Source organism: Anabrus simplex, chromosome 1 (assembly GCF_040414725.1).
Source record: "Anabrus simplex isolate iqAnaSimp1 chromosome 1, ASM4041472v1, whole genome shotgun sequence".
Classification (NCBI taxonomy): Eukaryota; Metazoa; Arthropoda; class Insecta; order Orthoptera; family Tettigoniidae; genus Anabrus; species Anabrus simplex.
In genome coordinates this window covers 1614960375-1614975291 of record NC_090265.1, presented here as the reverse complement: position 1 = coordinate 1614975291, position 14917 = coordinate 1614960375, and the positions used below count along the sequence as shown (strand labels likewise).

The window sequence follows — 14917 nt, the reverse complement described above, 5'->3', positions numbered from 1 at the left end:
TGGGGTCAGAAGGCCAGCACCTCAACTGTCTGAGCCACTCAGTCTGCCATCTTTTGAAGTAAATATAGTAATTATCAGAGTTAGGATAGTCATTTTGAGTATACTGAATGTGTTTGTCCAGTGTTCTTATTCGATAATAATAATAATGCTATTTGCTTTACGTCTCACTAACTACTTTTACGGTTTTTGGAGACACCGAGGTGCCAGAATTTTGTCCCACAGGAGTTCTTTTACGTGCCAGTAAATCTACTGACATGAGACTGATGTATTTGAGCACCTTCAAATACCACCGGACTGAGCCAGGATCGAACCTGCCAAGTTGGGGTCAGAAGGCCAGCACCTCAACCGTCTGAGCCACTCAGCCTGGATGTGTTCTTATTCGTATTAAATTCCAATGAAGAACAATAACTGCATTTAAACTTTCTCATATTTACAAACATTCAAACATAGATTGAAAGTAAGAGCCCTCTGATATTTTAAAGTCATTACAAGATCAAACACACCTCTTTATGCTTCTGAGTTTGGAATCAAATATCAGTAATTAATTATATACAGATTTTTGTAATCAGTGCCTTACAACAAACATTCAAAGAACAAAACTCATGGTAAAAGTAGAAGATTACCAACACTGTTATCACCCTGTATGGAAACCATTGAAAAAATGCCTCATTTCAAGTAGGTATCTACGATTCTAACACATGAATGGGATCCAGATGTGGAAATAACGATGGAAGATGTGGGTTTCTAAAACAAAAAAAATCATGTGTGTAAACATGACTTTCAACTCAGAACTCATTAGCATGTCATAAAGTGTTATGTCTTATTCATATTAATATTAAATTCATCCATTTGGGAAGTCAAAACTGTGGCCGTTCTTGAACAGCAGTGAACAGAAATCAGTGAAGCAACAGAAGTCCTTGTTATGAAATGTTATTTAAATTTTGTCTTGTCATCAGTTCTTGTTATGTAATGTTATTTAAATTTTGTCTGGTCATCATGTTGGGTAAACAAAAACATTTAAAGAACTGAAGTGTTTATGCAAAGCAAATTATTGTATGTAGCTTTCTTATTCTGGAAAACCTCAAGAAAAGACTTGAAAAATCAATGGAGTGTAACGTTTAAAAATTATTACATATTTAGGCCTATGAAGAAATGGACTATGAAAAAGATTTTTGTTCAAAGAGATCTGGGTATTTACATTTCTGTTTTAAATTGTATTATTCTGTAAATTATATAAAGGGATGTGCATTTTTATACATGACTTGTGAGGCAGGGTGTGCCACATGTAAGTGGCCCTTTCCCGTCGTTTTGTAATATCCGCTAATATGCGAATTCAGCAGAAAGTATTATTCTAGAAGATCATTGTCATTGGCCAAAATACAAGTGTTTTTATTGGCCAGTATATTAGGATTTTTAATTGGTGAATGTGGCAAACTGGAGTGTTGCTATTGGTTATTTGTAATCACTTGATTTCCTGTTTGTGGCTCCTCGCCTGTGTGAGTTAATTTGTTCACGTCTTTGAATTTGGATCACTACAGCGGGCGGACGCGTTTTGCGTCCGTCCCGCAATGGGTCTTCAGCCGGCCAAGGTAAGCGCTATGTTATTAGCTTATGTTATTTAAATGCATTCTTGTGTTTCGGACTATTTCCACTCATGTAACTTCCATAATTATGTAGAATTTCATCTTATGTGCTGGAGTTTCCTCTAGTTTTCCACATTTACCAAAATAGAGCATTTGTATGACTTAGCTATTATGCTAGTCTGCAACGTGTTGTTTTTGGAGGCAGACCTTCTTTTCTAACTTTAGTTGTAATTGTAAGTAACTGTAACACTCTTTCTTGAATAGCGTAATTAATTTTTTGATTCCTTCGAGGTTGCCTCCTTTCAGTCCATAAATTTAACTTTAATGTGAACCTCTATGTCAAAGTGTGTTCGTGACTGAAGAGCTTAATTGTTTCCCTGACACATCTTTTGTTTTGGGTCTCAAGTATCAGTTAATCTGCAGTTCATTTATTTGTTCATTTATAATTGTATGTTCATTTTCTCAATAATTATTTGTCTGTTGGGTGTATTATTGTAAGTCTTTCCTCCCCCATAACGCCATACATTCCCATGGACCTCATAGGGTTCCTGCACCTTCCACTCTCCTTTCTCTGTTGTCATTTTTAGGCCTGTAAGTATTCCCTTGTATTTGATTTAATTTTGAGTATTGAAAGTTATCCGTCACATTTCCATGCTCTGCTGTGAATTTACCACCACTGCGTCATTTTACTATTTCTTTATTCACATTTTATGTCAATATTTATTATTATTACTTTCATATTATTATTATTATTATTGTTTCGTATAGGCCAGCTAAGGACCACAACATTCAACTATTACATTTTGGAATGTGCTTTGATGTTTGCCCAGTAGTTGCACATCCTCAGGCTGTGTTGCTCCTTCCTCTCCTTTCTCCAAAGGGTGCCAGTCTTCTTCATTGGTAGTCTGTCCTGGAACTCCTTATGTTTAAGTATCTTCCTGAGTGTTGTCCGATCCTTTAAGTTTCCTTCTGTTATTCCCAGTTCCTGTAGATCTTTATCCACTTCCATCAACCATGGTGACTTGGTCTTCCTATTTTGCCAGTAGCTGAGAATCCGGTTGGTCAACTTGGTCGGATGCATTCTATAGATGTGCCCATAGAACGCTAGGTGTCTCTTCCTTGCTACATTCGTTATTCTTTCACATTACTTATAGAGCTCTTGGTTAGGCCGTCTTCTATAACTGTCACCTTCCTTGACTGGCCCCAGTACCTTCCTCATTATCTTTCTTTCCTCGATTTCAAGTTTTTCCATAAGTCCCTTCCTGTTGAGTGTTAAACATTCTGAAGCATATAAGGCTTCAGGGCGGATGCTGTCCAGTAGTGCTTCATCTTAGTATTACAAGAAAGACACTTTTTATTATAGGAATTCTTCGTCAGTTAGTAGGCCATTTCAAACCTGTTAACTCGAGTTGACAAAGCTGTTCCTTCAGTGAGATTAGATTCCAACCATTCTCCCAAGTACTTAAACCTGTTGGTTTTCCTGATCTCTCCCTGTTCCAGATGCAACGTACAAGGAGATTCACTGATGTTTGTGATGAATTGTGCTTTTTCAAGAGACACATGTAGCCCAACCTTTGCTGCTTGTTGTCTGAGAACATTTAGTTGTTTCACTGAAGTTTCTATTGAATTAGATATAATGGCCAGGTCATCGGCAAATGCCAGATAGTCAACATTGAGCTCATTGCGCTTATGTCCCAGATAAATGCCACTTGGAATCTCCTTTCTAGCTAATTCCTTTCGCCACTCTCTTATTACCTTTTCAAGGGCACAGTTAAAGAGGAGAGGGGACAAACCATCTCCCTGTCTCACTCCTGATTTAATTTCAAAACTTTCTGATATGGTTCCTCTGAACTTTACTCGTGACGTGGTGTTGCTTAAAGTCTGTTTGATTAGGTTGTGGGTCTTCTCATCTAGTCCTAGTTCCTGCAAAATCTTCAATTAGAGAAAATTTTGTATGTGACAGGTACCAATGAGATTCCTCGATAATTATTGATGTCAGTCAAGTCTCCTTTCTTGTGCAAGGGATGAATCAATGCAGTGGTCCAGTCATTAGGTAATGTTTTGGTCTCCCAGACGTTTTGTAGAATTTCTGTCCACTTGCTTACAGTCTTGTCTCCAGCCTGCTTCCAAAGTTTGGCTACTATTGAATCTTCTCCAGATGCTTTGTTGTTTTTCAGAGACTGGATGATTTGTATTACTTCTTCTTTGGATGGTGGTTGCGAGTTTGGTTGCTTGATGTTGTCTTGGTAAGTAAAAAAGGTATCAGGTGATTCACAATTAAGGAGATCCTTGAAGTACTTTGCAAGAAGGTGGCAATTTTTCAGAGTTATTATAGGCTATCTTCCCATCTGGTCCACGGAAATGGAGACTGGGTGGACTATAGTGATTAAGGTTCCGTTTAAAGCCTCTGTAAAAGTTTCTGGTGTTGTTCCTCTTGAAGTCATCATCCTACTGTGTCAATTGTTTTTTTGTGAATTGCCGTTTCACTTGTCTGATGATACTGGCCAGTTATCTTTCGTTGCTCTAAGAACTTCACTCTGTTGTCTTGTGTCTTCTGTGAGTTCCACTTTATCCAGGCCATCTGCCTTTGCATTACCGCTTTTATTATTATTATTATTATTATTATTATTATTATTATTATTATTATTATTATTATTATTATTATTATTATTATTATTTGTGTACATGCTGAGTCTCGAACCAATGCTGCAGAAATGATCTCAACCTGTTTATCTTACAATCCAGCTTCTCCACTTTAATTGCATTCCATACATTCCATATATTCTCTGTCACTTCTCATCTTCTGTCTTTATATCTAGTAGTAGGTATAAAATGCATGGTGTCAAATGTTGGCCACTAAAGATATTGTCAATGAATCAACTGCAGGCCTTAACAGCATCAATTGGGATAAATATTAATTTATAGGAAGGGGAGTTAGGGATTGGAATAACTTACCAAGGGAGATGTTAAATAAATTTCCAAATTTTTTTGAAAACATTTAAGAAAAGGCTGGGAAAACAACAGATAGGGAATCTGCCACCTGGGCAACTGCCCTAAATGCAGATCAGGATTGGATTGGATTGAATAATCAATAAGAAATAATATTCAATAAATAAAACTCATGGTAATCTACAAGCCGATTATTATTATTATTATTATTATTATTATTATTATTACTATTATAGACATTGACATTGTGTGTTAGTGAAAATGCGTTTAAAGGTTACCTAGTTTCGTCATAGAAAATAACAGAGAATAGATATATCTCTGCGACCTGAGTCACGGCCAGCTGGACTCCCTACTCACGGCACGATGTCGGGAGCTGGAATCCAGTGCGACTCTGAGGATTTGAATCCAGCATTTATGGAACATGGCCACAATATCATGGACGTGGAGCGCACGCATGATACATGCAATAGAAGTATTGAGCAGAATGCGGAAACGAATCTGAGGCTTGATATCACTCAACAAATTATGGAGGATATGCTAAAAGAGGAAGAACAACTGGAAATCGCCAGGGGCCTGTTGAAAAGTATTCTTGCAATTCAGCAGAAAAATATGAAGATTGAAATTCAGCAAGGTTTAAGGAAATTGGAGGAAGCCCTAGATGCGGGATCTACACACAGAAAAGCCTGGAAAGCAACTAGAGCATTAATGCAAAAGGATTTGACCGATCAAGAGAAAGTAGAACAGAGCACCGCAAACAGAAACGTAGAACAGGATAACTGGGAAATAGCTTTATCCAAGAAGAAGAAGAAGAAGAGGGAACAGAGGCAGAAGAAGGCAGATGAAGATGAAGGTACTCAACCTGAACCAGTACCGGTATCTGAAACTGTTAAAAAGAACGAGCAACGGAGACGTTCAACTATAAGAAGCCGCCCAGAAGCCGTACTTATTAAACCGATGAATGGCAAGACTTTTGCAGATGTTGTGAAGGATATCCGCAGCAAGGTGAACCCAGAAGACAGTGGCGCCAGTGTTAGATCGATCAGGAAAACTATGTCTGGAGCAGTTCTTCTTGAATTTAATAAGGCCACGGAAAAGGAGAATAGAGACAATTTTAATAAATCACTTAAAGGAGCTCTTGGACATGATGGCGAAGTAAAGGTTTTGACGCCTAGAACTACATTGGAAATTCGGGATATGGACAGTGCCACCACTATTTCCGACGTAGAGGAGGCTGTAAGACGTGAATTAGAAAATCTTAATCAAGAATTGAAGGTCTCAATCACAAATCCGAACAGCAGGGGACAAAAACTCGCCATCGTGGAGATAGAAGATAGCGAGGCACGAAAGCTGTTAGACATAGGCAAAATTAAACTAGGCTGGCTATACTGCAGAGTAAGACGGTGGGCCGTAGTTCCTCGGTGCTTTAGATGTCTGTCATATGGGCATCAAGCACGAAACTGTAAAGGATTGGACAGAAGTAAGCTCTGCTTTAAGTGCGGAGAAGCTGGTCACAAGGCAGTAGGATGCAAAACGAATCCACGATGCATAATTTGCACAGATATGGGCATTGAAGAGCCAAAACGACATCATGCTCTTGGCTCAGGCAAGTGTATTGTGTTTCGTGAAGCACTAGAAAAGGCCAAAAAGCAGTGGTGAATGGTACAGATCCTTCAAGCCAATATACACAGGAGTCTAACTGCCAATGATCTATTGACGCAGATAATCTATGAGATAGGAGCAGACATCTTGATTCTCAGCGAACAATATCAAGACAGAGAACAACCAGGCTGGTTTTCAGACAATCTAGGGACAGCTGCGATATGGGTACCAGACCTTGGAAAATACTCAGTTACAAATCAAGGATGCGGAGATGGTTTCGTCTGGGTCCAAGTTGAGAAGGTAATTTTTGTCAGCTGTTATTTTACCCCGAACGAGGCTATTTCTGACTTCCAGACAAAACTAGATGGGCTTGAAGATACTCTGCAAGGGATGAACACTAACCTAGTTGTTGCTGGTGATTTTAATGCTCAAGCAGTTGAATGGAACATGCCTCAAACAGATTCTAGAGGGCGGCGTATAATGGAGATGGTCGCGAGATTGGGATTAATGGTTATCAACGTTGGTAATGTGACAACCTTTCGGCGACCAGGGTGTCAGGGAACCATACCAGATGTAACCTTTGCTTCTGAAAACATTGCGTCTAGGATAACTGAATGGCGAGTAATTGAAGAATATACTGGAAGCGATCATCAGTATATCACTTTTCATGTACTTCAAGAGACTCCGAATCTAAGGATTACCACGCCCAAGTCAGAAAGATGGAACATAGCCACTATGGACAGAGAAAAATTTCATGAAGTAATACAGAATGGAATGGATTGTATGACGGATACATGTCACGGAGGCAAAAGAAGCATTATTGCTAATAAATGCGTGGAACACACCATGAGACTCCTTCAGCAAGCATGCGACGCATCTATGACCAGAATCAAACAACGGAGAGGCAAGCGTCCAGCATATTGGTGGAATGAAGAAATTGCTGAGTTGAGGAAACAATGCCTGCGACTCAGACGAAGGACACAAAGAGCACGACATAACGACGCAGCTCTCTCAGTAGAGTATAAGACTATGAAGAAAAGACTGCGAAATACAATTAAAAAGAGTAAAGCTGACAAGTGGTGGGAAATGTCCAAGGAAGTGGATGAAAATCCATGGGGATTAGGGTATAAAATTGTCATGAAGAAATTCGGGATGATACCAAGCCCTATCATGGATCCACGCACCATGGAAGAAATAGTACACACACTATTCCCTGATCATGCAGAGAGGATTGATGATGAGGCCGAGAAAGAACTAGACAATGTACCACCTTTTACAATTGAAGAATTGATAACAGCAATTAATTCCCTTAGAAATAAGAAAGCCCCTGGTCCAGATGGTATTCCAGCAGAAGTACTAAAGGTGGCAGCCGAATTATGTCCTCAACTGCTGTTGAGAATGTATAATCATTGTTTGAAAGCGGGAATTTTTAGCTTTCGTTGGAAGATAGCTAGATTGGTTCTGATCAGTAAAGGGAAAACTGGGGGTTACAGACCTCTATGTATGCTGGACACTGCCGGGAAAGGTTTAGAGAAGCTTCTACAACCGAGAATACTAGCAGCAGTCCGATTAGCTGGCGACCTATCCGACCAACAACATGGATTTCGCAGAGGTCACTCAACACTAGATGCTGTGAAGGAAGTGGTGAAGACAGCAGAACGAGCTCAAACGGGTAATCATTATTCTAGGAAACTGACGCTTCTTGTGACTCTAGATGTTAAAAATGCCTTCAACTCGGCAAGATGGAGTGATATTTTGGAAGCTCTAGAAGAAACTTTCAAGCTACCAGAATATCTCATGTATATACTGCGAGACTATTTGAAAGACCATACTTTGTTATACGATACGGAAGACGGTCAGAGAAGAAAACGGCTCACAGTTGGTGCAGCGCAAGGCTCAATTCTCGGACCACACCTTTGGAACATCATGTATGATGATTTATTACGGCTGGAGATGCCAGAAGATGTAAAACTTGTGGGTTATGCTGATGATGTGGCTGCTGTGATAGTAACCCGTAACCTAGAGCTGGCTCAATTTAAATTGAATCAGGTGATGCGACGTGTCAAAGAATGGATGATAAATCACAAGTTAGAACTCGCAGATCACAAAACGGAAATTGTCCTCCTGACGAGGAAAAGGATTAATACTGTTGTACCGATGCAGATCGGACAGATAGCCATCGAAACAACTAGGAGCACAAAATATCTTGGTGTAATGCTTGATACTAAGCTTACATATTGGGACCACATCCAATGGGTAACAGATAAGGCAGCGAAAACCATGACTGCACTGAGCAGACTCATGGGAAATATCAAGGGACCGATATCTAGTAAAAGGCGGCTTCTCATGTCAATTGTTCAATCGATACTGCTATACGGTTCGGAAATTTGGGCTGAATCGTTAAAAATTGTGAAATATCGGAGAAGAATTGCGGCTGTACAACGGAGAGCAGCTTTACGAATTGCTTGCGCATATCGCACAGTATCAGAACCCGCGATTCTAGTAGTAGCAGCAGTAGCTCCCATTGACTTGTTGGCCTTCGAAAGACAAGAAATTTGGCTCACACAAGAAGAGCTAGGAAGGAAAAGGGCAAAGGCTTTGGCTCATAGTCGCAGAATGCAACGATGGCAAACAAGATGGGAAGATGATTCTAGAGGGAAATGGACGAAAAGACTGATACCTTCTCTGGGCGTATGGGTTGCCCGAAATCATGGTGAAGTAAACTACTATCTCACATAGTTCCTGACAGGTCATGGATACTTCCGAAAATTTCTTCATAGGCTAGGGCTAGCAACTAGTCCGGTGTGCATATACTGCGGCGATAGCGATGACGTATCACATACTTTCTTTGTGTGTGTTCATTGGCTGCCACAAAGAAGATGCTTAGAAGATATGCACGGAGAATTGATGCCAGAAGGGATCGTGTCAGTAATGCTACGAAGTCGAGAATCTTGGGACCAGGTGGCAGTCTACGTAGAAAATATTCTGCGTCAGAAGAAGAAGGACCTGGACGATTACGACAGATAGTAAAGCAGAAGAAGGAAGATGAAGCACAAGATGCATTAAGCACGACATCCGCCCTGAAGTAATGCGAGAGCGGTTCCGGGGCGGAGATAAACGTCGTGGGAAAAGGGAGTGTGGTTTTTAGTGGGTAAGAATCTCCACACACTTGTTGAGTGCGGACCCTCACAAGCGTCTTATGAAAGATTTTCCACACTCCCTCGCAAAAAAAAAAAAAAAAATTATTATTATTATTATTATTATTATTATTATTATTATTATTATTATTATTATTATTATTATTATTATTATTATTATTATTATTATTATTATTATTATTATCATTATTATTATTATTATTATTATTATTATTCATGGATTTGACTCAATAGTGTAACTGACATCCTCTTTGCTTAGACTGATAGTTTATGTGCTAGGAAAAATAACCTAGTATTAAAATACATGATTTAAAAGTGCATTTTTCTTCCTTTGCAGGTAACATTCTCATTACATTATTTATTACTTAGGTCCTAATCCTTGCACAAACAGCTGAGTAGTCATTTAAAAATAAAATGAAAATCATAACAAAGAGTAGTTAATTAATTAAAAACATCAGAAATATTGACAGCTCAGAGCATAAACAACCAACGTGGACACAAATCAGTCTCTGCGTCTCTCGGATTCTCATCAGTTCAGTTCTATAGGTAGACATCATAATTCTTGCAGATATAGAATTTAACTGTCTATTTTCATAGTGCTATATCTTCAAATATTAGAAAGGAAACACATATAACTGTAGAGTTGGAGGAGGCTTGTTAACCACACCCGGCAACTGGAGTGGGACATTGATGATGATGATGATGAAGATGTAAGTTAAATGCTCCATTTCTGTCAAGATTCAAGTGGATAAATCATAATGGTTTTAAATTGAAACTTTTCTAAAACAGGGAAGTATACTGTCTCCTTTACTATTAATAACCATTGCTATTATGAAGGTAACAACAATAGCATGTGGAGGTATAATAATGAATACAGTACAGTACTGTTTCATGATAAGTGTGATTTTTGGAAAGAATGAGAGATGCAAGAATAGTTTGTTGCAGCAAATGGGAAATAAGGATTTGCATGGAGAACAAGTTAGTAATAACAAAAGTAAATGGAGACAAAAAATATATATATTGTACCAGAAATGCTGGTCCAGGACAGAGTTCCCGATATTTGAAGTCGAACTACATGCCGTGTGCTAGCACCCAGCTGGCTACAGCAGGTCAGCTGAGAGCAACGTGGAACATGTGACATCATGTCCTGCATATCCTCACCAAGGCTAGATTACATCAGCCGAGAGAGCATTCTAAATGTTCTATTACTAATAACTTTTTTTGGGATCGGAGAACAATTACAAGCACAACCTCATCATGTTAACTGATTTTTTATCAACATAGTCCCCAAATTTGAAGAAAATTCAACCAAAGGTTATGGGAGATATTATAAAATGTAATAGCCCTAATTTTCAAGAATCTGATATATAGGGAAGGCAAATTTGCATGTCCATGTCAGTCAACTAAGTACCACAGTCAAGGCCGGACGGTCGACCGGTGGTCCTATATCGTTGTAATGTGAAGTACGGGGTTGGTTCGCGTCAAGTGTTCGACAAATTCTGCATGCTAAGAAAACTTGAACTCTGCGATAATCTGTGTTGGACTTAGAAAATTCTCAACACCATTCGCGAGTGATAGAAAAATTTCCAATGCGAATTTAAACAGTTCAATTTAACTTGTATTTCAAGTGACTAACTATTTCTTCTCAGACCAACTCAAGTGTGATTCGAACTTGTCTTATTTTTTCACAAGTGCAACATTTCTTCCTGTAATTGAAATATTTTTAAACTCAGTATTCACATTCTAATGTGACAGGAATATTTCTCCATAAATAAATTTTGAAATATGCATTTAGTTTCATCAAGTGATTAAAATATTTGACTAAGTACAACATTACAGTTGAACTTAGGATTTTTCAAGTGAGTAACATTCCAAGTAGTACTTTATAAATTGTCACAACTTCGTGATTACTTCATTAAACTTGTGTTTTGCGAGTGGGGGACATTTTCACAACTAAGTATTTTTTGTTTTCCACCTTGCCGATACATTAATTGCTTAAGGCAACTTATTGGTTAAAAGTGGTACATGTTTAGTATATTATTAACATCTTCAGCCATATAACACTGTTTAGATGAAAAATTCATATATTGACAAAGTATCAATGCTTGAGAGGAAGTGTCCTGTTGTTAATAATATACAAAACATGTACCACTTTTAACCAATAGGTTGCCTTAAGCAATTAATGTATCGACAAGGTGGAAAATAAAAAATACTTAGTTGTGAATCTGTTAAAGTGTGATACGGACCATGAAGCTGATTTTATGGGGGGCAATTCTCGCGTATTTCATAAACATTCTTAAAATTCTTGATAGAACTTGTGTCTGTAAATAATATGAGGGTCGAGTCATAAGTCATGGCAACTAATTTTTTTTTTTTCGCAAACAGGAGACAACATGGAAAATCTAAGATATCCATTTGGAAATATAGGGCATGTACTTATGCACAGTGCCTGAAGACAAATTCTGAATTCAGGAGATTCCCATAGGAAAGTGACAGAACACAGGCCATTGGTAAATATTGTTTTATTATGGTATAGACAGCAAATACACAAGACTACGTACAAAGGACAAGTCTTCACTGGTTATGGACCTTCGAAATAATCATCCAAGGTTTCTACTGTGCGTGTGACACCTCTCTCTGAAATGCTGTTACGATGTCCTCTTTGTTAGCAAACCGCAGTCCACGTAATGGCTTCTTGACTTTGGGGATTAGATCATAGTCACACACCTAATGCTTCCCGCAGCTCTGCATGGCATTGGTATGCATTTCTGTCGTGGAGAACTGCTATTTTAATATACAATCATTGCTCCTGTTTGTTGACTTCCATTTTGTGACGCTCTCACTCACACCACACTGAACTTGGGGACATGCTTAGACCCACACTGTTGTTTACATACACCATCTAGTGGCATCATACGCAAGTACATACCGTACATTTCCAAATGCATAACTTAGATTTTCCGTGTTGTCTCCTGTTCGCAAGAAAAAATATAGTTGCCATGACTTATGACTCAACCATCGTAGTTACCTTTCGTATAAGTTGAACCAAGGACTGTCTTCGAACTGATTATATTTGTGTTACGACGTTATTGCTTGTAGTTAAGTGAAGTGAACGGAATTAAATTCACAAGATAGAAATATTCATTGATAATTTATTGAAGTGATTAATTTCAAGTTAGTTGAAAACTGTGTGAACTTATAAATAATCATTAAAAGTAATAAACTTCATTGTTAGGTTCCGTATTGAGTTGAGACTTAGCTTAAAGTAAATACAAAATTTTAATATTCCACCTACTCAATACTAAAAAATCATGTGATGTTTTTACAAAAACATTACAATGACATTAAAAGGTACTAGTTTCGGTCCACTGTGGACCATCATCAGCCTAGCCAAATTACAACAGTAAAAGACATAGTGATAAAAATAGTATGGAGAAATGAGAGGATCTAAAAGGATGGGATGGTGGTGGAATGACAGATAAAAGTGAAAAAACCGTATTTGCGAATAATGATAAAAGTAACAGAAGTGTTCACAATGACAAGTAAAATCTTGTGAAGTCACAGTAAAAACTCTTGATGAGATAGTCAGGTTGGCAGTTGCTCCTCTGTTGCACGATTGACATATATAACTACGTATATGCTTCTAGAAAGTTGTAGATGTAAGTTCCACTTTTGCGTAGAGGGAAGAATTGTCCAATGAGACTAGCACCAGATTAAAATTGACAAAGTTGAACCTGTTCTATGGTGGAATTAAAGGCTTTCTGTGTTGAACAGAAGTCTCAGATCAATCGGGACCCCAATGAACCTGGGGAAAGAAAATAGTATTAACGCGGGTAATCGAATGGAGAACAAGCGAGGCACCGGAAAATATAAACGATGACTCACCTTGCGCTGCGTGGAACAAACTTGCTGGATTGAATGCAACTTACGGAGTGAGCATGGCGCGGAGTAGATCAGCAGGAAAGGGGTAGGTGAATACGGAGGGGAGGAATGACGTAAGTGGTGGAGGGTGGGAGGGATGGGAAGGTTCAAGGCGGGGTGGACGGGGGAGGAAGTGAAGGTGTTTGTACTGTTGGGGGACCCTTAATTGACTTAAAGAAAGAATTTTGAACGACCGATTTGTTTTTTCTGTAATAAGTAATGAAAAGGTCAAATAAAATATTGGGTTTCTCAGTTATTTCGTTAAGGTTATAGTTGGCATTAAAGTATTGATCTAAATGAATGTAAAAGTTCTCTATTATATTGAGTAGAGGTCCTTTCTTAGCTATTTTGAGAATGTCCATGTCTGTTTCAATATTCGTGAATTTGTGATTATAGTCGACCATATGTTGGCCGATAGCTGAAAATTTGTTGTATCTGACTGCATTGAAATGTTCTAAATATCTAATGTTGAAGCTCCAGCCGGTTTGCCCCACATAAGAAATATTAGAGCATGTATTACATTTAATCCTGTAGACGCCTGATTTTGTGTACCTATTTATTTTATTAACACGTGATGTGTTATGTAAGATTTGTGTGTTGTTGTTGTTGGTTTTAAAGGCTATTTTCATACCTTTTTTCTTTAAAACGTTGGTGATCTTGTGGATTCCATTGACGTAAGTAAAGATGGAAAAAGAGTCATGTTTAGGTGGTTCTTTTTTAAGTGTGGTTTTGGGGCGAAATTTATGTTTGTTAATGATGTTTTCTATGAAATGGCTATTGAAGCCATTGAACTTACATCTACAACTTTCTAGAAGCATATACGTAGTTATATATGTCAATCGTGCAACAGAGGAGCAACTGCCAACCTGACTATCTCATCAAGAGTTTTTACTGTGACTTCACAAGATTTTACTTGTCATTGTGAACACTTCTGTTACTTTTATCATTATTCGCAAATACGGTTTTTTCACTTTTATCTGTCATTCCACCACCATCCCATCCTTTTAGATCCTCTCATTTCTCCATACTATTTTTATCACTATGTCTTTTACTGTTGTAATTTGGCTAGGCTGATGATGGTCCACAGTGGACCGAAACTAGTACCTTTTAATGTCATTGTAATGTTTTTGTAAAAACATCACATGATTTTTTAGTATTGAGTAGGTGGAATATTAAAATTTTGTATTTACTTTAAGCTAAATTATAAATAATCACCGAGTGAAGTAATTTTTTTTTTTCATGTATCACATTATTCTTAAGTTGATTTTATTAAAATCTGACAGTGATAAATGTCATAATTTTGCAATTTCCTAAGTGACTGTTTTGCATTACGAGTTCAGTTCTATTTTACATTCGACTCAGTCTAATAACATTTTCAACTGTATAACTCAGTCGTGTGTTCAACTCTAGTAACATTCAACATTATTTAATTTCTCTCAAGTGACTGATTTGGAAACGCAATCAGATTTCATTGACATTCTGTTGTGTGGAATTCATTAACTAATTATTTGAGTGTATAATCTACCAACGTAGTGATTCATTTTGCAGCCGTCGCTGTTAATGAGTTTACCTATCTGGAGCCATTTGCCTAACCAAATACATCTCGGGCACGAGTACATTGCCGTGTTCTATCTCAACGTCTACAAGAACTTCTAGACCTCTGAGAACTTGAGAACATCTAGAATTTGAAGAACTTCCAGACCTCCC

The 14917-nt window shown here is 38.0% G+C and overlaps 1 protein-coding gene across 1 annotated transcript in view; it reads right to left on the bottom strand.

Moving 5' to 3' along the window:
• Rab3-GEF (Rab3 GDP-GTP exchange factor) overlaps positions 1 to 14917 on the bottom strand; it is a 517470-nt gene that overhangs the window by 255415 nt on the left and 247138 nt on the right. The gene's annotated exons all lie outside the window — the stretch shown is intronic.